Source organism: Vipera berus (assembly GCF_964194415.1).
Source record: "Vipera berus genome assembly, chromosome: 3".
Lineage (NCBI taxonomy): Eukaryota > Metazoa > Chordata > Lepidosauria > Squamata > Viperidae > Vipera > Vipera berus.
This window is the reverse complement of record NC_138204.1, coordinates 75448766-75471337: the sequence shown is the minus strand read 5'-3', so window position 1 is coordinate 75471337 and position 22572 is coordinate 75448766. Positions and strand designations below refer to the sequence as shown.

General features: G+C 42.6%; 1 protein-coding gene across 1 annotated transcript in view; it reads right to left on the bottom strand.

The window, feature by feature from the left end:
* The window catches only part of ST6GALNAC5 (ST6 N-acetylgalactosaminide alpha-2,6-sialyltransferase 5), a gene marked incomplete at its 5' end in the record, with an annotated part of 94272 nt that overhangs the window by 47009 nt on the left and 24691 nt on the right, over nt 1-22572 (bottom strand). The window lies entirely within an intron of this gene.

Sequence of the window (22572 nt, the reverse complement as noted above, 5' to 3'; positions counted from 1 at the left end):
AGGCTACTATATATTTGTAGTGTTGTAAAAAAAAATTATAAGAACATTCACTGTTACTTCCATAGGGAACTATCCTAACTACACCAGTGAGGAAAGCACTTTAAACTTGAAATTGCCTTTAATATCCATTTCACAAATGAACAATAATGTCAGATATAAAACCTTTTGTTTTTAGATCGTACTCTTCAAATAACACTGGCCAGCAGTATTTTAAACATCTAGTTCTTCTAATTTGCTCATGCCTTTACAGGCATAAAATTTGCCCAGTGAGGCTGAATCAACTTGGCATGAGTTGAATTCTATCTATTTTTTAAAGTTATAATCTTTAATAGTTTTTTTTAGAATTACACTATAGCTAACTTAAAATTAAATTTCACTAATAAAATGGCGGACGTGCGGGCGGACGTGTGAGGTTGAGCTCTGCAGGTCCGAGAAGATAGGCGCCTTAGGAGCCCCTCAGGGCTTTTTCCTTTATGCCCTGGGTTGGGGGAAGGGTGGCAGCAATGAACTTTGCAATTGTCTAGGTTTTTTTTTACCAGCGTTTCGCAGGGCTGCCGGTTTTGTTATCTGCTCAGCTGCTCAGCTGCTCAGCTGGTCGTCGGGAGTTTCCAGCTATGTCGGACGGTCTTGGCTTCTTCGGCAGCGTTTGGAGTTCCCGGCGGCTGGCGGCGGCGGTGCTGCGGCGGCGACGGAGCTGTTTGCGAGCTGCGTGGCCCGCCTTTTCTATCGTTTTCCTTTTAACTGGTCTGCCTCTGCCTTCTGCCTGCTTTTTGCTTGCATCAACGACGCTCTGGGATATCCTAATGGCGGCGGCGGCGGCGGCGGCGACGACGGCGTTGTTCCCGGGCCGTTTGCGGGCCACTTTACCATCGACTATTGTGTTCTGGCCTGCTTTCACCGAACCGTTTGCCCCGCTGCCCCCTGGGCCTTTTTGGCCCGTTTTTCATCGGCGGAGGCGGTGGCTTTCCCCGGATTGTTCCCGGCCTTGGTGGCGTTCCGGTGGCTACGGTGGCTACGGGGATGGCGGCGGCGGTGTCCATAGCGGCCCAGCGGCAGCGGCTTCGATGATTCAGCGATGGCGTTATGGCCGGTTTGCCGGCCCCCCGGTTGGTTCTGCATATCCCAGATGGGTTGGCACCCCCACTGCTTCTGGTGGCCCTGAAGGTTCCTGGACTAGCCGGTGGATTCCGGTGGAGCCCAGTGGAGCCTTGTGGACTTGGGCCATTTTGAAGGACTTTGGAAGACCGGCGGGGAATTTAATGGACCTGGGGGAGCCAATCTTTGTTGACCACAGTCTGGAAGGCCCCAATAATTATGGAACTGAGGGCCTATGGACTGGTGGTCAGTTACAACCTCTAGGAATGACGGGACAACGGGGGACTTGGCTTTTACCAGAATTGACTATGATGGCCTGTTTTTGTTTTTACAATCGATTGCGCATTGCCCCTTATACCCCAAAGGACAGAGAACTCTGGGTATTAGCCATTGTGAGAGGATGGCCGAATTTACATCTGCTGCCCCTAGAGGTGAGAGCTCTATGGGGCAGGCCATACCCAGTGCGGTTGCTCCAGACTTCCATCCCCCCCGAGAACTGGCTCTGTGGCCGTAGTGAGAGGACGGTGGCAGGCCTGCCCGGGGGGTTTATCCAGCTGAGTGGCAGCGGCTGGACGGAGGCCTGGGACTCCCTCTCTGAATAGATAGATCCTCCTTATGGACTATTATCTATGGACTGCCTGCGATCCGGACTGCTATTTATGCCTTCCTTTAAATATTCTTCCACGGACTTGTGCGCCCTCAGGGGTGCTCCCCTCTCCTGGGTGCGACCCGCCTTGCCAGCCGATTATAACCTCGAGGAAGGGCCCATTTATTGGGACCCTGAGAGTTGGCTGGGCACGGGTAGGGGCCTTCGACGTAGACCTAATAAGAGGCCCCTGATTATTTTTCTGTCGAAATTTTTTAGGGGGTTAGGGAGGCGGGAGGGTTCTTTTGGTTGTTTGGATAAGGGGGGCTATCCAACTACCGCTGTTCTGGCTAGGGCCGATGGAGATCGCAGGGGGGAGGAGCGGGGGTCGGTCACCTCCGGGGCTCCAGGGCTGGTCGTGGGGCTACCTATTCCCACGACATCAGGGAATGGCAGCAGATGTAGGAGCAGAGGGCCGTATCGATCTCAGGGAAGGCCTCTCCGCTGTTTACAAGCGGTGAGGCACTCCGACCCTCTGCCTCTACCCCAAGGTCCCGGGAGTGAGGGTGTGCAGCCCCCTGAGCTCCGGCTGGTGTATTTGAATGCCAGGTCCGTCTCTAATAAGGCTCCTCTCGTTCGTGATCTGGTCGAGGGGAGCAGGCGGACCTGGCTTGCATCACGGAGACTTGGTTGGGCCCAGAGGGCGGGATTCCTCTGGTTGACCTTTGCCCACCAGATTTCCGGGTGCTGCACCGGCCTCGGGCTCAGGGTAGGGGTGGGGGTGTGGCTGTTGTTATGAGGGAGACCTTGTGTCCGCGGGAGGCCACTGTTCCTCAGATAGTCGGGTGTGAGTCTCTCTTTTTGAGATGCGGCCCTGGTGCGCAGTTGGGCTTGCTGCTGGTGTACCTTTCGCCTAGTCACGCAGCAGCAGCCCTGCCTGAGCTGCTCGATGTCCTCTCTGGGTTGGTGGTTGAGTTCCCGAAACTTATAGTTTTGGGGGACTTCAATCTACCATCGCTGGGAGGATCATCTGAGTTGGCTCGGGAGTTCATGGCTTCCATGACGGCCATGGACCTGACGCAAGTAATTTCGGGACCGACTCATGAGGGAGGCCACACCCTTGACCTAGTTTTTTTATCTGGACGGTGGTTAGATGATCTTGGTGGGGGCTCCCCAATTATTATGCCCCTGTCATGGACCGATCATCATCTCCTGCGGCTGGTCTTCCGTTTTGCCACCCCCCGCCGTGGGTGCTTGGAACCAATTAAATGGTACCGCCCCAGACGCTTAATGGATCCCCAGAGGTTCCAGGCAGCGCTGGGGTCCCCACCTGCCTCCCTTGCTCACAGCTCGGCAGATGCCTTAGTGGAAGCCTGGGAAAGGATGGCCACTGAGGCTCTTGACCGAGTTGTAACCTTGCGGCCCCTGACCCGGTGCAGATCCCGTCGAGCTCCATGGTTCTCTGCGGAGCTTCGGGAGATGAAGCGTCGGAGACGGGGCCTAGAGAGCGGTTGGAGGTCCAGCCGATCCGAATCCGACCGATTGCGACTAAGAGCCTACATTAGGTCTTATCTCGCTGCGATAAGGGAGGCGAGGTCTAACCACTTCGCCACCCTTATCGCGTCCGCAGATAATCGCCCGGCCGCCCTGTTTAGGGTGACTCGCTCCCTCCTAAATCAGGAGGTGAGGGAGGATCCCTTGCAGGGTCGTGCCGAGGAGTTTAACCAACATCTGTCGGACAAAATCGCTCGGATTCGGACCGGTCTGGACTCTGACTGGGCAGAGTCTGACGATCAGGACACTGGCGGTCTTGTCGATATCATCTGGGAGGAGTTTGATTCTGTGACTCCGGAGGAAGTGGACAGGATCATGGGGAGGCTGAGCACCACCACGTGTTTATTGGACCCGTGCCCTTCCTGGCTGGTCTATGCAGCCCGGGAGAGGACACGCAGCTGGTTCCAGGCAGTTATATCGGCTTCTCTGAGTGAGGGTTGCTTCCCCGCCGTCTTGAAAGAGGCGGTGGTGAGGCCTCTCCTCAAGAAGCCTGCCTTGGACCCAGCTGTATTAAACAACTTTCGTCCTGTCTCCAACCTTCGCTTTCTTGCGAAGGTTGTTGAGAGTGTGGTGGCGCATCAGCTCCCTCTGGTCCTGGATGAAGCGGATTATCTAGACCCGTACCAATCGGGTTTCAGGCCCGGGCACAGCACGGAGACGGCATTGGTCGCGCTGGTGAATGATCTCTGGAGGGCTCGGGACAGGGGATATTCCTCTGTTCTAGTCCTATTAGACCTCTCGGCGGCTTTCGATACCATCGACCATGGTATCTTGCTGCGGCGTCTCAGGGGATTGGGAGTGGGAGGCACAGTTTTACAGTGGTTCTCCTCCTATCTCCGGGGACGTTCGCAGTCGGTGTTGGCAGGAGGGCAGAGGTCGACCGCGAGGTCTCTCATTTGTGGAGTTCCTCAGGGGTCGGTCCTCTCGCCTCTCCTGTTCAACATCTACATGAAACCGCTGGGTGAGATCATTCGTGGCTTTGGAGTTGGGTATCATCAGTACGCTGATGATACCCAACTTTTCCTTTCGACCCCAAACCACCCCAGTGATGCCCTCAACGTGATGTCCCGGTGCCTGGAGGCGGTTCGGGTCTGGATGGGGAGGAACAGACTCCAGCTCAACCCCGACAAGACTGAGTGGCTCTGCATACCTTCATCCCGGGTTTATTCGGATGTTCCACCTTTGGCTATGGGGGGTGAACTATTACCCCCCGTAGATAGGGCTCGCAACTTGGGAGTCCTCCTAGATTCACGGCTCACCCTGGAAGACCATATAGGAGCTGTGACTAGGGGGGCCTTCGCCCAGGTTCGCCTGGTGCGCCAGTTGCGGCCCTATCTTAGCCGGGATGATTTGTGCACGGTCACTCATGCGCTCGTGTCCTCTCGTCTAGACTACTGCAACGCTCTCTACATGGGGCTGCCCTTGAGGACCACCCGGAAGCTCCAACTGGTACAGAATGCAGCCGCGAGAGTTGTGTTGGGAGTCTCCCGATACTCCCACGTTACACCGTTGCTCCGTGAGCTGCATTGGTTGCCAGTTGTCTTCCGGGTGAGATTCAAGGTACTGGTAACAGTGTTTAAAGCCCTTCATGGCATGGGGCCGGAGTACCTTAGGGAACATCTGCTGCCGGCATCAAGCTCCCTGCGCCCTGTGCGTTCCCACAGAGAGGGCCTCCTCAGGGTGCCACCGATCAGAGAATGTCGATTGGTGGTCCCCAGGGGGAGATCCTTCTCTGTGGGCGCTCCGGAGCTGTGGAATCAGCTACCGGTAGAGCTCCGGATGGCGCCCGATCTTCGCTCCTTTCGTCGCGATCTCAAGACGTTTCTGTTTGTTCAAGCCGGCCTAGCCTGATGGGGATTGGTGGGGTTTTTAGTCTTGTGTTTTAATTTTAACTTGGTGTTTTAGAACTTGATTCCAACTGTTTTAATATGGGCAATTATTTAATCTTGTTTTAACGTTTGTATTTAGTATTTTATTCTGCCCTGTGAACCGCCCTGAGTCCTCAGGGAGAAGGGCGGTATATAAATATTATTAAATTAGAAATTAAATTAAATTAAATTAGACCAAGGGCCACGAGAAACAGAATCCATAAATACTATCAATACCATTCATACATAATATACAAGAAATGTAAGTCAGTGCTCAGTTCATACTGTTAGCTGCTAGTCATTATTTAATTGTAAAACTGTATTTTATACAGTATATTTAAAGGGTTGCCTCAAATACATGAAGGAAGATGGATTATTTCCCATTTGAAATTATTGTATCTACATACAGCTATGGAAGGTAGAAATCGTACCATCATCCTAAATTATAAGGCTATTCAATTATAAGGCTATTCAAGATTGCTTTAAAACGTGCTGATCAGTGCTACATTCAAATTTATGTACACTTCATGGTCGCTTTCCAATTTATTTTCAGGAGAGAAAAATAACACATCCGTAACCAAATGGGCTTCATGTTTTTTTAAAAAGATATCTACACGTAATTATATTACTACAGAACATTTTACATAAAACATGTGCTCCCACTCTGATTTGGCCCAAAGGCACAGTAGTTATAATTAGCTATAAACAGTATTGATTAAAAGATTACAACTTTAATGTCTTCGTGGCTTTCTCAAAATTAGTATACTAAAGTTAAAAAAATAATCATTTTTTCAACATTGTTGATAAATTACCTTGAACTAGTTTAACTAGTGTGAGTATTTTTAAAAATCAGCAAAGTCTGTTTGACAATGAAAACAAAATATAAAAACAAATGTGGATAAGCACAAAAAGAATCAATAATGCTACGGATTTATCTAGTTGTTATTCCTCTCTCATAAACTTACAGGAGTTTAACTTTTCAGTTGATAATATACTTGATATTCTGTCAAACGTTGGACATACTGATCGTGGGAAAATTAAAATTTGAATACACAGATATAGTCCTTCACATGGAGTTTTCAGATTTTTCTTTCTATTCCCAGCTGTCCTAAATATATAAATATCCTGAAAATATACACATTCACACTGCTATTACTGCTGCTATTTAAGAAAATTGCTCTGAGACTTGGCTGTCTACAAGGGGATTGGGGTTGTCCAAAACATCAAGAGTGGAAATCACAAATGTGCCATCAAGTTGCTTTTGTACATGCATCAATATTGCCCACACCTACATACTTCAATTGCACAGTTGCAATTCACCATCTTGACATTTCTGACCCCAACCCACCCTATAGATACTGATGTTTTAAACCAGGGATCTTCAATCTTGGCTCTTTTATGACTTGTGGACTTCAACTCCCAGAATTCCTCAGCCAGGCACACTGGCTGATGAATTCTGGGAGTTGAAGTCCACAAGTCATAAAAGGGCCAAGTGTGAAGACCCCTGTTTTAAACAAATAAAAAAAATTATGGCAAACATTTTTTCTGTGAATTCTTTCAACACAAATCTGGGCCCTAAAGCACATTGCTAAACAGCAAAATAAAAACAGCTAAACGCAAGAAAAATACTTTTCTTTTTGAACTTACAAAATCAACTATGGTAAATAAAATACTGAGATTAAATACTAATGTAAAGAGTCATTCCAGAAACAAAAAGTAGCACAAATAAATTTTCAGGATTGTTATCAAAAAATTTTGCTGCCCATTTCGCAGTTTCATGTGACTCTGAGTTGTTTACAGTATACTCCTTTTAGAGACAGAAGTCAACAAGTAGCTGGTTATGAAGTACAGGTAGTCCTCAATTTATGACTGCAATTGAGCTAGAATTATGGTCATAAGTTGTTGTGGTCATTAAGCAAGATGCTCAAGTAATTGCTTAATAATCACAATTCTGGCTCTCCTCACTACTGTCATTGGGTGGAGCATGAGATTATGCATGAGATTATGGCCACTTCTAGATTGCTACAAGGAATGCTGCATGAAACATCAGCTGAGTGGTCTTTTGGAAAGATGATCTTCAGAAATCACCTTTCCAAAAGAGAATCAGCCCATGTGCCACATGGTCTTCCTATACCAGGGGTGGGGAACCTTGGCTCTTTTATGACTTGTGGACTTCAACTCCCAGAATTCCCGAGCCAGGCTCAGGAATTCTGGGAGTTGAAGTCCACAAGTCATAAAAGAGCCAAGGTTCCCCACCGGTTCTATACAAAAGCCATCTAGTTTTAATGCCATCCTGGAAGTGGGCATTGTTTTGTAAGCTTCCAAAAAAAATCACCTTTCCAAAAAGATTACTGAAGATCATCTTTCTGAAAGAGAATCAGCTGATGTAGAGTATGGGATGATGGGGTGGGCAGAAGGCGCAAGGGTGTGGGACCCAGCAAGGTGGGGAAGCAGGCCAAGATTGTGGGAGTGTTGCAGCACCTATAAGTATAAGTCATACGCCTCTTTGCTCAGCACTGCCATAATTTTCAATGGTTGCTAAATGAATGGTCGTAAATCAAGGACCACTGTAACAACTATATTTATCATATGAATTTAAATGACAAATTGTACAACAGAAAGGCCTTGTTTATCAAATCTGTTTCTTTTATATTTATTTATCACTCAAGTGACCAGCACCTACTATGAAATACTTCTGTGGTAATTAAAAATATTCATTAATGACATGTTGTATTTCAGGTGTATTCCTTTAGCAAGATAATTTTTAAATCTATAATATATTTATAATTTTGAATAATGTCATGCAATTACTAAAATAAATCAAATAAGCATGTGCAGATTTGTTCATTATTAAACAATAGCAATTTTAAGTAGAAATTTAAGCCAATTAAATTTTGTCACCTTTTAATATAATGATGTAGAGCAGACATGTCAAACTCGCTACATCACATGACGTCACGCAACGTATCAGGACAGTTTTGCCATTGCCGGCAATGGGGTGGGCGTGGCTTCTGGATGATGTGTCCAGCCTGCAGCCCGGCAGTTTGACACCCTTAATGTAGACACTTAACTATTAATACATACATTCAAAAATCTTTTCCCTTCTTATGCTAAACCTTCAATTTCCTGTTTTAATCACTTGAACTATGAAATTAGTCCCTGAAAGAAAGCACTGAAATTCAGAAGAGGCAACATGAAAGTTCTATTTAGCTCATTTTTCAGTTCTAATCTGATACTAATATTAACAGTAAATATTATCGGGATTTTATATTTTCATATGACAGGGACTTCAAAAGGAACCAAAAATGAAACTTGCAAAATAGGAAATCTGCATTCTAGGTTAAATGACCAAGAGTTTATTTTAATTCAATTAAGATAGTACAGTATAACAAAATTAAACTATCACAGATCAAAAGAACCAATCTTGAAAAATTTGTATTGGAGTCTGTTAGAATTTAATTTAATTTAATTTAATAATTTGATTTCTATACCGCCCTTCTCCCGAAGGACTCAGGGCGGTGAACAGGGCAATGCACAATAAAAATCAAGTACAAAAATTAAAAAACCATTAAACATCATGCCCATAAAATCAATACATATTAAGTTAAAAACTAATTATAAAAACCCAACCCCATCCCGTCAGACCAGGCCAGCTTGTTCGAAAAAGAATGTTTTAAGATCGCGCCGGAAGGAGCGAAGGTCGGGGGCCGTCCGGAGCTCAACCGGTAAGCGGTTCCAGAGGTCGGGCGCGCCCACAGAGAACGCTCTCCCCCTGGGGGTCACCAATCGGCATTCTTTGATCGGCGGCACCCTGAGGAGGCCCTCTCTGTGGGAGCGCACTGGACGGAGGGAAGTTGACGCCGGTCGCAGGTGTTGCCGTAGGTAATCCGGACCCATGCCATGAAGGGCTTTGTAAGTCATAACTAACACCTTGAACCTCACCCGGAGAGCAACCGGTAGCCAATGCAGCTCGCGGAGCAAAGGTGTAACATGGGAGTATCGGGAAACTCCCAAGACGACTCGCGCGGCTGCATTCTGCACCAGCTGGAGTCTCCGGGTGGACCTCAAGGGCAGCCCCATGTAGAGAGCATTACAGTAGTCTAGACGAGAGGTCACGAGCGCATGAGTGACTGTGCACAAGGCATCCCGGTCTAGATAGGGCCGCAACTGGCGCACCAGGCGAACCTGGGCAAAGGCCCCCCTAGTCACAGCTCCAATATGCTCTTCCAAAGAGAGCTGTGAGTCTAGAAGGACCCCCAAGTTGCGGGCCCTATCTACGGGGGGTAATAGCTCACCCCCCATGGCCAATGATGGAATAATCGGAATTTCCCGGGATGCCGGCACGAACAGCCACTCAGTCTTGTCAGGGTTGAGTCGAAGCCTGTTCCTCCCCATCCAGACCCGGACCGCCTCCAGGCAACGGGACATCACGTCGAGGGCATCACTGGGGTGGTTTGGGGTCGAAATAAAAAGCTGGGTATCATCAGCATATTGGTGATACCCAACTCCAAAACCACGAATGATCTCACCCAGCGGCTTCATATAGATGTTGAACAGGAGAGGCGAGAGAACCGATCCCTGAGGAACTCCACAAATGAGAGGTCTCAGGGTCGATCTCTGCCCCCCTGCTAACACCGACTGCGAACGTCCCAGGAGGTAAGAGGAGAACCACTGGAGAACTGTGCCTCCCACTCCTAACCCCCTGAGACGTCGCAGCAGGATACCATGGTCGATGGTATCAAAAGCCGCTGAGAGGTCTAAAAGGACTAGGACAGAGGAACAACCCCTGTCCCGAGCCCGCCAGAGATCATTCACCAGCGCGACCAATGCCGTCTCCGTGCTGTACCCGGGCCTGAAACCCGATTGGTACGGGTCTAGGTAGTCAGCTTCCTCCAAGAACAAAGGGAGCTGATGCGCCACCACGCTCTCAACAACCTTCGCCAAAAAGCGAAGGTTGGAGACCGGACGATAGTTGTTTAAAATTGCTGGGTCCAAGGCAGGCTTCTTGAGGAGGGGTCTCACCACCGCCTCCTTCAAGGCGGCGGGAAAACTACCCTGACTCAACGAAGCAGTAATCACTGCCTGGAGCCAGCCTCGTGTCCCGTCCCGGGCTGCATAAGTCAGCCAGGAGGGGCACGGGTCCAACAAACACGTGGTGGAGCTCAGCTTCCCCATGATCTTGTCCACTTCTTCAGGGGTCACAGGATCGAACTCTTCCCAGATTAAATCGACAAGACCGCCCGTATCCTCTTCGTCAGACTCTGCCCAGTCGGAGTCCAAACCGGTCCGGATCCGAGCGATTTTGTCCGACAGAAATCGACTAAACTCCTCGGCTCGACCCTGCAAGGGTTCCTCCCTCACCTCCTGATTAAGGAGAGAGCGAGTTACCCTAAACAGGGCGGCCGGGCGATTATCTGCGGACGCAATGAGGGTGGCAAAGTGGTTAGACCTAGCCACCCTCAATGCTGCGAGATAAGTTCTCGTAAACGACCTTAGTCGTAACCGGTCGGATTCGGATCGGCTGGACCTCCAACAGCTCTCTAGGCCCCGTCTCCGACGCTTCATCTCGCGGAGCTCCATGGAGAACCATGGGGCCCGTTGGGATCTGCGTCGGGTCAAGGGCCGCATGGGTACAACTTGGTCGAGTGCCTCTGTGGCTGCCCTTTCCCAGGCTTCCACCAGGGCATCGACCGAGCTGTGAGCAAAGGAGGCAGGTGGGGGTCCAAGCGCCGTTTGGAACCGCTCAGGGTCCATAAGGCGCCTAGGGCGGAACCATCTTGTTGGCTCAGCAACCCCACGACAGGGAGTGGCAAAACGGAAGACCATCCGCAGGAGATGATGATCGGTCCATGACAGGGGTGAATTAATTGGAGAACCCCCCCCAAGATCATCTAACCACCGTCCGGATAGAAAAACCAGATCGAGCGTGTGACCCCCCCCCCCGTGAGTTGGGCCCAGAATAACCTGCTTCAGGTCCATGGCCGTCATGGAAGCCATGAACTCCCGAGCTAACTCAGATGATCCCCCAGGGATGGTAGGTTTCTCTTTTCTTTCCCTCACACTTTTTGTAATAAGATGTTGAATAAAACCCGCAGCATTCCATCTTAAGAATTAGAACCAGTCTTGACCTTTATTTTATTATAGCTAGAGATAATTACTTGATATTAACGTAAAGCATCAAATACAATCTTGAATTTCAATGAAAGTTACTGAATAGATTTTTAGCTCAGGTTCCCCCTTAAAGCAAAGAAAAAACTAACTACTGAATAATATACACAGTTGTGTAAGCTAATAAAGGGTCCTAGCTTCCATTACTTTTCAGAAAGAACTCAATTACTTCAGGGTCACAGCCCTATTGTACTACCTGAGATGTTTTGCATAGATTGTATCGGGTTGCAAAGATAATTATTTTTTAGGCTGGAAAATTTGATATTTTATTTGGTATAGAAGCAGTAGGATATAAACTTTTTTATAGGCCAAATATTTTAGAGTTCAGATGTACTTCAATATAGTAGACTTTGTACACATTTCATTAAGAGTTATTTGACAATCATTCCAAGTGCAATAAGACCAGTCCTGCACCTGTACAGTGATGTATCTGTATCTATATATGAATCCATGATTTATATGGATTGTAGAACTACTTATACTTTGAATCCCATATACAATAATCCAAGGATCCTCAACCTTGGCAACTTTAAAAGACTTGCGGACTTCAACTGCCAGAATTCCTCAGCCAGCTTTGAAGTCCACAAGTCTTAAAGTTGCCAAGGCTGGAGACCCCTGCAATAATCCATATTGTGTGGATTATCCAAACTCAAGCTTGCTGTTACAGTATATTCACAGTAGGATTGTTAAAATTGTCAATCAGAGAGAGTGCATATATCCTCAAAACTGTTCAGGTAGTCCTGTTAAAACTGTCTACCTAAACTGTTCAGGTAGACATGTTAAACTCGCGATGTCATGTGACATCGCACAGCGTATTGGAACTTGTTCTCCATTGCCGGCAATGGGGTGGGCGCAGTTTCCTTGTGACACATCCAGCCCGTGGGCCAGCAGTTTAACACCCCTGTTATAGACCATTCATTTAACTACAGTTCAGATTAACAACGGCCTCTGAAAAAGTCAGTTATGACCTAAATTTAAACTTACAACTGTTACCCTGCCTCCATGATCATATGACTACAATTTGGCAACCAGTTTTCATTATGACCAGTTGCAGCATCCTGCAGTCATATGATAGCAATTTGCAAAAGACATCATTGGTGACACTGGATTCACACTTACGACCACAGTGACTTATGACCATAGTAAAAATTGGCATGAAATTGTATCCGGTCATGATTCAACATATGACCCCATTGATTTATGATGGAAATTCCAGTCCCAATTCTGATCATAAGTCAAGGACTATCTATATAACAAATTAGGAAGCATCTTACGCTCCTCACATGACATGTCACCCAGGGAAGATAAGGACCTCATCAATTAAGGAATTTTGACTGATGGGATCTAGGAAGAGACCCTTCTTTGCCGTTGTCCCCACCCTTTGGAATATTATTCCCCTAGAGGTGAGGCAGGCCCCTGCTCTCTGGGTCTTTTGGAAGGGTGTAAAGAACGGGCTTTGCCAACTTACATGGTACTTGCAGAATGGCATGAAACCTTGGGGTGGTTAGGTGCCTTGAAGGTGCTCCCCCTACTTTTCAATTTTAAATTATTTCAATTTTGTTTTGTTTTTTACTAGGGTCTCATTTTACTGACATGTTATATTTTTATATGATTTTCATGTTTTCAGCTATAAATCATTCAGTATCATTCTGTGAATGAGATGGATGGTACCTAAATTTGATAAACAAACAAACTCCATGTGGTCCTTAGCATGCTACTTTGCTATGCCCAGATATTTCCCCAATCACTGCCATGCAGTAACAACAAAATGAATACCATGAGATTAACTATCTTTCGACTGTGCGTGAAATGCTATTTTTGCCCTGGCAGTCTAATTCTGCTCCCAAAGCATACTATGAGACACAATTAGCTTTCCTGTTGCTAGAACAAAAATTGGTGGATGGGCCCTGTGGATGATAATCTGACTTCTCAAGAGTTAACAATTTGTAGATTTTAACTATATAATCTTTGGTATGTCGTGTCTGGATTTTAAATTTTCTAATGTTTTTATGTATATCCTTGTTTTGAGAGATGATGAGTCCTGCAGTTGCAGCAGGATATAAATTTGGTAAATAAATAAACTAAGAAGTAGATAGTACACCATATTCATAGCTATGTACATTAACAGAAGACAATTAGTGATAGATTAATGACAGAATCTGTTCCTTATAAATATCTCACAAATCTAATACTTCTCTATAATTACATTATATATGTAGTGGTTGTATATTTAGGGGTTAAGGCACCAGGCTAGAAACCAGCAGACTGTGAGTTCCAGTCCCATTTTAGGCATGAATACCAGCTGGGTGACTTTGGGCCAGTCATACTCTCTCAGCCCAGCCTACCTCACAAGTTTTTGTTGTTGTGAGAGAAATAGAAGGAGGAAGAAAATTAGGTATTTTGCTGCCATGAGTTATTTATAATAATAATACTGTAAAGGGTGGATTTTTAAAAATCTGAATAAAAAAACAAAAATCTATACACTAACCCAGGGGTCTTCAAACTTGGCCCTTTTATGACTTGTGGACTTCAACTCCCAGAATTCCTCAGACAGGCATGCTGGCTGAGGAATTCTGGGCACTGGAAGCCCACAAGTCATAAAAGGGCCAAGTTTGAAGACCCCTGCACTAACCCTAACTCTAACCCTAACTCTAACCCTACATGCAATACCAAGCACAACAGTACTCATCATATCTGTGCTCATTGGATTGCATAGGAATTCTGCTTTCAATGATTTTTGGCACTGGAAATCACACAAGGTTATCACCACCTCATATAACCTTTAGGTGATGCCAACCATATAAATATTTGATTATAACATACTAAAAACACAATAGTTAACCTTGCGGTTCCAATGAGTTTGCCCCAAGTCTCTCTCTTCAGTTTCTATTTCAGTTCACATTTCAGAAAGGCTAGCAGCTTGAAGGTGAGCAGCAACCAGAGGCATATTTTGTTTGCCTTCTGTAGGAAAAAAAATGTTAGTTTTACTTAAGAAACAAAAATCTGATGTGCTTAAGGATAAATATGAGCAAGGATAAAGCAGATCTGCTTGAAAGAGAAATCCCTTTCTTTTATGCAATAAAAGTAAAGTGAGTGTGTTATACAGAGTAAATAGGCTTTTCCTTTCATGAATACTAATTGTTAATTCCTGTGCTGCTCATACTTAAACAGAATGTGTAGACAAAAGTAAAAGCAACCACTGTAGACGTACTGAAAAACCCGTTTCTCCATTGTTTTGAGAACGTATTCACTAAGAGGGAACATAGCCAGTGAACAAATGCTTATTTGAATATTAAGATGCCTAAGTGTTTTATTCTAGAATAATAAATGCAATCTAATTGCCAGACCATCTTCTCCCTTTAATATAACCATGGAGCATAAAAAAAAGTGTTTTGTGTTATTGGAAGGAGTTTCATGCAGGAATTGGGGTTTGACTTTGAGAATCCTGCTGATTGAACAAATGACAAAAACTGATAGCAGAGAGCCATGCTGAGCGGCAATACTGAGGGCTGAAGCAGAAGACTTCAGCAAATCACAGCTTCCAGCACAAATCTGACCAGAAAAAAACCTGACATTTCTGGATATTTTTATACAAATACTGGTTCATGCTCATCAGCTTAAATAACAAGGGATGATTTAGTAAGTCAGAGTGGATGCCATATACCTGAACTGCGTTATGGAAAACTAGCTTATAGTAAGGTAAAGGTAAAGTTTCCCCCGCATGTGCGTGCTAGTCGTTTCCGACTCTAGGGGCCGGTGCTCATCTCCGTTTCAAAGCCGAAGAGCCAGCGCTTGTCCGAGGACATCTCTGTGGTCATGTGGCCGGCATGACTAGACGCCAAAGGCACACGGAACGCTGTTACCTTCCCACCGTAGTGGTCCCTATTTTTCTACTTGCATTTTTACGTGGTTTTGAACTGCTAGGTTGGCAGAAGCTGGGACAAGTAACAGGCGCTCACTCTGTTACGCGGCACTCGGGATTCGACCCGCCAAACTGCCGACCTTCTGATCGACAAGCTCAGCATCCTAACCCACTGAGCCACCGCTTATAGTAATGCCTGGCTAATGTGCCACAAGGGCACATCTCCTGAAATTCCTCAGGTAAATAACTGGATTACAAAATGGGTACAATATTAGAAGTACAAACCAGAAAAATATTTAAAGGAAGTCATGTAGATTAAAAGGCCATTCTAACATCAAGACCTGCATTCCATGGATCAAGTTCCTTCACTGCTGACTAAATGATGCTCTGGTAATGTTCACTTTGCTTTTCTATCTTGCTGGATCATTTTTTCCCCTCTCTCCTAAGTTACCACCTTATCTAAGTAGATTGGTATCTTTGGTTACAATTACTTTGTCTGGGTATTCTAAACTCTGCCACACTTATTGTGAGTGATACAAAATGGAGATCTGAGCTAGAGAAGTAAAACGCTTTAGGAGAGACAGGAGTGTCTCCCTAAAGTGACAGGAAAGGAAACTGGATCAACTAATGAGATCCTGGCATGAAATAGTCATGTAGGACCACTGAAATCAGGTCTGATTGTCTCTATGCAATACCCTCTTTGAGAAATACCGTTTAATATCTCTCACTACTTTCAGTTACCTGTAATAGCTACATAGCTTGCCACATAACCCAATAGAAAATAAAATCAAATATTATGCATAATTTTGAATATTTTGCATTTATCATACTGGCAAACACACCTATGTATTCTTCAAATATCATCTGTTTCATTGGCACAGAATTCACTCAAGAAACAAGGTTTACAATTGCTGAAAATGCAAAACCATTAACGTTTCTATTCTGGTTTGCATTAAATGTTGGTATATTGCCATTTTTTTATGAATTCCACTGATGGTGAAATAGATTCTAACATAGTTCCCAGACAAATTTACAAATAATTTAAAGGTTTTTTTTAAGTTTCTAACAGTTAGAATTATTTTACTTCAAAATAATTTAATGTAGATTAGAGTTAACTCTAATATAGCATACTATACAGGTGGTCCTTGACTTATAACCATAATTGGGACTGGAACTTCCATTGCTAAGTGAAGCAGTCATTAAAGGAGTTGTGCCCAATTTTAAGAACTTTTTTGCAGGGTCATAAAGTGTATCACAGTGGCCATTAAGTGAATCCCATAGTTGTTATGATTGTTGTTAAATGAATCGTGCGGTCATTAAACAAATCTGGCTTTCCCCACTGACTTTCTTTGTGAGAAGTCCAGCTGGAAAGGTCACTAATGACCATAACGTGGCCCCAGGATGCTGCAACCATCGTCAATAGATGTTGGTTCTCAAATACTCAGATTATGACCATGTGACTATGTCTTCATTGTAGTGGAAGCATATAGTCAATTAATAAAGTATTTTAATTAAAAAAGTAAATGAATGTACTGATTAACAGTAAATAGTAATTTGAAAAGAGACCAACCAAGCTTTTTTCTTTCAGTATACAAATAGTCCTTAACTTATCTTGTCTCCATTACAATAGTCAGAAGTGCAAGGACTTGTCATAAATCTTTTTTTTTAGCACTGTTCTAACTTTGAATGGTTGCTAAACGAATGGTGATAAGTTAAGGACTATTTGTATACTGAAAGAAAAAAAGTTGGTTGGTCTCTTTTCAAATTACTATTTTGTGTTGAATCAGTACATTTATTTACTCTTTTAATTAAAATACTTTATTAATTGACTACACGCTTCAAGTAAATGCAAGCATCAAGTATCAGATACAAGGAGGAACGTGTATGCATGTTTCTATGCTGCTTTTGTTAGCTAAGAAGCAACACTTTCCCCCTTGTCTTACAGGCTAAGTTCAGTGCTCTGCAAATATTCTTTTTTCATTAGTAATCACAGTATTAATTTCCCAAGCAAGAAATGTCAATGACATTGTACTCAGGGAAGTGAATTGCAAAACTAAATTTTAACTCGCTTTAAAATTCTACATCTCGCCGTCATTTAATTAATGCACACGATACTTCTCATCAATTCTGACAGAATTACTTCCTTCCTCAAGCTTACCATAGCATTTCAAAGCAAATTAGTTATTATTAAGAACAAAACAGCAACTGCACTTGGCTTCCTTCAGTATGACATTTTACTATGCAAAATGAAAATAACTACAAATGGGGGTTTGGATTTTGGCTTTCTTTTTAATTTGAGCCTTAGAAGCACTGGCTTCAGGAACATCTTTTTGTATTTTAACAAACAGAATGAGAACTAATAAAATGTTGAAATTATTTAACTCTCAATAGCAGTGAAAAATCTGTACTTCCTTTAACCACTGAGAAGTGATGCAATGCAACCTATGCTCACCACAGAAAGAGAAGAATGGCTGAACTGCATTACAAACAACTCGCTATTCAACATTGTAGTCCCTAGCTGGCCAGGTAAATAAGAATACATGAAAGTTTAACAAAACTCTATGCTCCAGGTTAGTCACATGCTTTGGAGACTGGAGGCTTTACTTGTAATCACAGCCCATTCTTCACATTGGCAACTATTCAATGCAACTGATGGTACTGCTTGAACAGAGTCCAAAACTGTCTAGTCAATTCATTCACTGAAGCCAGTAACAGCTGATACGGAGAAAGGTACCCTGCTGGGAAACACATACAATCATGGGTCAGTGTTCTCAACATCTTGTAATATTGTGTTCTTAACTTGTTGGAGGCATACTCAAAGGAAACGTGCTTTTGTTAAAAAGAAGCATTCAGCCAACACCCAGTGTTCCATCTTGTTTCTGAAGAATATGTTAGGCTTGACTTGCTTTTGATTTATTGCAAAGTTCTCCAGGAGGCATCACAATTTAATCAACATTTTGTTAAAATTATATTATTGTTATTGCCAGTGCTTTTTTTGTAAAAGAAAAAGGTGCCGGAACTCACACACGTCATATAACCCGCCTTGCCTACCCTACAAGGTTCCATCCAAAAAAGGTGCCGGAACTCCGTTCTGAGCGTTCTATGAGAAAAAAAGCCCTGGTTATTGCTATTACAGTTTAATCGTTTCTTTATGTGTTCATTTGTTTATTTATTTTTCCACAAAAGTTTCTTTTCTATAATTTTATTGTGTTTCCCCCCCCCCCTAAATAATCACTCATAAGATTGTGCTGTTCTTAGCAAAAAAAAAAGTCAGCAGAGGTATATTTATCACAAGGTGATATCTGGCTACTCAAGGTATCAAAGGTACATGTGTACGTGGGTCTTTGAGAGAGAGAGAAAGAGAGGGAGAGAGAGACTTTAAGAATATTGTATCAATATTCTCAAGTATCCAATGATTATTACTAAAAAGAGCTGTCATAAAAACAAAAATAGTACTATTTTTATAAAGGACACAATTATGACTGTACTGAAAAAGTAACTTTACATCCAGTCCTTGTGTTTACAACCACCCCCCATGATCATGTAATCAACATTTGTGCACTTTAGAACCTATAGCTATTTATGATTATCAGAGTGTCCTATTGTTACGTTGTTATCACTTGTCAATGGAAATTGTAAGTTGTCATCACATCATGCCTCAATTAATGGCCCATGGTCACTTGCTTAATGATCAAATGGGAAGTGGTCATCATAAGCCTCTCGTGGTCATGTACTGCTTCACTTAGCAGCTGGGTTGATTAGATACTAAGTTGCTGGTCCCAAATGAGGTCACTAAGCAAGGACCTTCTGTACAATATTCAACTGTGAGCCACATAAAATTGATAAACGTTTCAAGGGATTTACTCATATCCCATTCCTAAAACCATATCAATATGCCACACTTGCTCTTTCAATTTTGTGCTTTAACTTCTTTCATATAATAATAAGGTTGGATTAAATCAGAAAGTCATTAATACTTAAAACAGTCATAACTAACTTGTTCCATGATTTCCAATGATTTTACTTTAACATGACAAATTGTTAAACTATAACACCACATTCATCACATGAACTTTCTCTCATTTTTTTACTTGAAATAAACATGTACAATTCTCAACTGGACGAATACGAACACATTTAAAAAGTTTACTTCCTTCTACAAATTCACCTGCCAACATCAAAGAAAAAGATTTCCACTGGCATTCATTGGCATCAAAGGTATTTTCAAAAGGACATGTCTGGAATGCACATTTAAATCAAAATGCTCCAGTTTTGGTGGTATACAACTCTAAAGCAGATATTCAGCTATATTTTATATTATAAATAATGTTGAAGCCAGCCAAAAGAAGAGGTGAAGTATGGTGAAATACGTAATTAATGTGCAATTCTAAGCATACCTTAAAAGCATTTTTATATAAACATTAATTGTCAGAAAACAATACATAATTTTGCAACTTTTTTACAGCAATGCACAAGGCTAGGCTGCAAAAGTGTGGATCTTTCATATGCACAAAACAAATAATATAAGGAATGTACTGAAGGAGAATTCAGTATTAACTCTATATAACTTCCTTCCCAAACATGAAGTCCTTCAGTGAATTTGAATGCTCTCAAAGAATATAAATAATCTTTATATTCTGATTCACTTCTTTCTAATTCCAGCTGCCTACACCCACAGTTTAACAATTAATTTACTGCCTGGTAGATTTGGATAATGGGTGATCTCCCTCTGAAATAGATTTTTTATCAAGAGTTTATAGAGTCTAGAAATATAGGCCCATCAATTAAGGGCATTTTTAGATATAAGGGGAAAAGACACAGTCTTACTATTTAGTCCTCCAGCTTCTAAATATTCCTAAAGACATTACCATAATTTTCCCCCTGTATAAAAAGTTGTGGGTAAGACATGTATTGTCCTCTTGAAATTGTAATTTGCACACAAAACCAACACACCTGCAAAGAATTGTCAGAAATGCAAACAAAGCAGTGATCTATGAAAATGTGGAAATATATGGAAAGTGCATCTCTTTTACTCACTACAAGCCAATAGGATTCTAACAACATTTTATCAGAATAAAGGGAAGAAGACTAATCAGGACTACATCCTGATGGCTCTTATGCAAGAAGGCATTTTTTGTAAGGTAGTTATTAACAACAGGAAGATAACAGAGGTCACAACACCACCAGTCAAGTAGCAAAAATTTCTTACGTATGATTGTCTAGTTGCAATAATAAAGCATTTCTGGAAATACTTAAGTCACAGTCTCATCTTCAGGAGCCTCTGGGTAAATATAACCCACATTTCTAATAGTAGCTTGTGCCTAGGTTAAGTGATAGTTCTTGGTTTGGAATTGTTCATTCAGCAACAAATCAAAGTTATGATGGCACTAAACAAATTGTACTTACAACCAGTCATTGGAGTGCTGGCCATCACAGCATCCCTGTGGTCACATGTGATCTAGGCACTTGGTTCCAATTACAATGTCACAATGAGCCATGGTCATTTTCAACATTCCTTGCTTGTTTCCGACAAGCAACGTCAGTAGGAAAGCTGGCAGGAAGTCAGAACTCATGTTCATGTAATGTCCTCACTTTACAAGTTGCACGGTCCTTAAACATGGCAACTAAAACTGACAGAATTTTTGTCACTAAGCATGATATCACACTTTATGACCGTATCACTTAGCAATGGAAACTCTGGTTCCAATTGCCATTGTAAACTGAGGACTATCTGTACAGAGAAAACGCCCAAACTGGAGGATACCAGATTGTAATGTAAGGTATTAAAATAGTCTAAATTAATACAACTATTAATTCAAAGGAAGATGTATAACAGACATGTCAAACTCGCGACGGCACGTGACACATCGGAACTTTTTCCCATTGCCAGCAATGGGATGGGCGCGGTTTCTCCCGTGACGCTCCAGCCCATGGGCCGGCAGTTTGACACCCTTGATGTATAAGGTTCATGCTATGAAAAAAGAATAAGTCCCAAAAGGCATCAATGAAGCATTTACTAATTAGACCTGGTCTATGTTCTTTAGATCAGAGTTTTTCAAACAGTGTTCCACAGAACCCTAGGATTTCATCATAATTTGATAGAATTCCATGACTAAATAATTCACTAGCATATAGCTACCATATTTTTCTATCACTAGACTAGAGCTTTTCTTCTTGATCAGGGATTTTTTTTAAAAAAAATAGCAAGTTCCATGGGTTAAAAAGTTTGAAAGAACCACAAAATTGCAACTAAATAGATACATGAGAAGAGCTATATTCATTTCTCACTGAATTCGATACAGTATGCCATGCTATATAATGTAATGTATACTAAGCAGCTACTGAACACATAACAGCACAATATGAATACCAATGCGTATTTTTTCAGTATAATTGTTCTCATTATCACATTGAATATATGTATGTGTGTTTGCGTTTTCCATATTATCACATTGGATTAATGTATATGTGCTTGTGTTTACCATATGTTCATTTTATAACACATCTTATCAAGATTAAGCAGAAGTGACAGGGTGATAATTATAATAATCAGGGACTTTAGCAAGTCTTCCTCTCACACAATTTTCAGTATTTTTTTAGTAAAAATAATGCAAGTTGTGATGATTGGGAGAGCAGCAAAAATAAAAAAGGATGAACTGAACTCAGAATTTTCTTTACCAAGACCAGCACACAACAAAAGTAAGATGTATGAATGTACTTGCTCAACTACACCTAAATTGGTATGGCTATGCCAGAGGATTAAAGCAGAGTTTTCCTCAATTTCTGGACATTATCACTAATTTTGGGTTACCTATTTTTTATTATGACACAACAAAATACAATAAAAGAAGTAACAATATCCCAATAACCCCAACACACTTTTAAAAATGAACAAATAGGACAACAGATCCACAACCCTTTGCAATATTGCAGGACTTTTAAGTTTTTTCTATTTTCCTAGTCTGCATTTTATTATTATTATTATTACTTTTCATTGCTTTAATATGATTTCAATCCTCTTTGTATGCACTTCAGGTTACTTGGCAATTAGGCAGCTTTAGAAATTGAATAAAGAAAGATAAAAATAACAAAACACAAATCAATATGTTCCCAGTAATACTTTTGTCCAGATTCAGGATCATGTTAGGATAAGTATATTGCTCTGTGAGGGATGAGGAACTGCAAAATTGGAGAGGAAAAATGAATTAACTGTTAGGATTATAATTTAATAGAAAGGGGTAGGTGCAAGAATAACTCATTCATAGTAATTGACTATGAGCTAATTAAGTTACAAGGGGGAGAAAAGGTATGAGCTGACAACTGTTGTTGACTGAATTACTCTGGTTATACTTGGCTGGGGAAGAAGGAAGATTAACTGAGCAATAAATAAAGCAGTAAAAATAATTAATAGTATAAGTAATCATAATCCTGTAACTGGA